This window comes from Anneissia japonica, unplaced genomic scaffold, assembly GCF_011630105.1.
Source record: "Anneissia japonica isolate Jap-2015-1 unplaced genomic scaffold, ASM1163010v1 scaffold287708_len1499824_cov190, whole genome shotgun sequence".
NCBI lineage: Eukaryota > Metazoa > Echinodermata > Crinoidea > Comatulida > Comatulidae > Anneissia > Anneissia japonica.
Window position 1 is genome coordinate 577,123 of NW_022752295.1, and position 1,336 is coordinate 578,458.

Consider the following 1,336-nt stretch of genomic DNA (forward strand, 5'->3'; position numbering starts at 1 on the left):
AGATGTGTATAAGAGACCTATGTTGATGCTCTGACCGACTGAGTTACAAAGTGCGACAGTTATTACAAAGTTCGAAGATTATTACAAAATGCGACGCAAACAGGTGCAGATGAGTAAATTTTAAGAATTTGAGACTTTATTGATGCCCGAAAACGGATACTTAAAATTTATGAAAACTATCACCACCCACATCAGCCACCATGGTTCAGGCTGAGTTTACAGATACAAAAACTACCAAATCCACCTGAGGCCCGGTTTGGGACCAGGAAAAAAATAAGAATTTGAGACTTTTAGATGCCGGAAATGGCACTTTGATGCATGAAATCTACAAAAATTACTCTATCCACCAGAGCCTCATCATGTTTGAGGCTGAGGTGGGAAAATCTTAAGAATACGGGACTTCAATTCTAGATACCGGTACCGAAAATGATACTTTAATGAAAATTTACGTCAGTTATTTGTAAACATTTAAAGATAGGCATTTTAAATTTGTTCAACCTCTTCCCATCCCACCCCCGAATACGCAACTTGTGACAGAACTGTTAAACATTTCTTTTAAATCATATCAGCGATCGATTCATAAACAGAATATTAGCCAGGGGCGGATACAGGATTTAGCATAAGGGGGGCGCCAAAGTAAAGATGGACGACCAGCCAAGATACGAAGCACCGAGGGCATGGGCGGATGCAGCCTGTCAGAAAAAAAGGTGGGGGTGTAATCTGCGAGCGAAGCGAACAGCCTTAGGCTGGGGGCCAGGGGGCCGCCGAGGGCCCCGGGCGGGGTCCAGGAGCAGAGCCACTGGTGGGGGTGCAAGGGGGCGAAACCCCCTTGAAGCCCAGCACATTTGATGAATATGAGGTTGTATTGAGTCGATTTTGGATATCTAACATGGTAGTTTTCATTAACAAATAAATAAAAAAAATAATAATGTATGTCTTTTAAAAGAAATTTTAATATACAGGGTACCTGCAAAATGCAACTATGACATGTGTCATTAAATTAGTAATAATTCATCTACTCACAAAATAATCTTTGACAACATACTAAGGCTCATAAATGTACACCATTTCAAAAGAGAAATTTAACTTCTAGAAAACATGATGAAGTTTCTCAGCAACATTGAACATAAAAATCACAAAATCAGCAAAAAGGAAAACTAATATCCAAAATCCGTTAAAAAAGTCGTCAAACAACAAAATCCGCTACTGTATATTAACACTGAGTAAATTACAAGTGTTCTATTTGCCACCAAGTGGATTTATGAATAGAACTCTCCTAGGGTGTTTTTGTTAGGAAAAGAAGACTTAAAAACTGTGGGTGTAATTTTTCTTTGCC

At 39.1% G+C, this 1,336-nt stretch overlaps 1 protein-coding gene across 1 annotated transcript in view; it reads left to right on the forward strand.

The window, feature by feature from the left end:
• LOC117122249 (short transient receptor potential channel 4-like) overlaps positions 1 to 1,336 on the forward strand; it is a 35,498-nt gene that overhangs the window by 8,826 nt on the left and 25,336 nt on the right. The window lies entirely within an intron of this gene.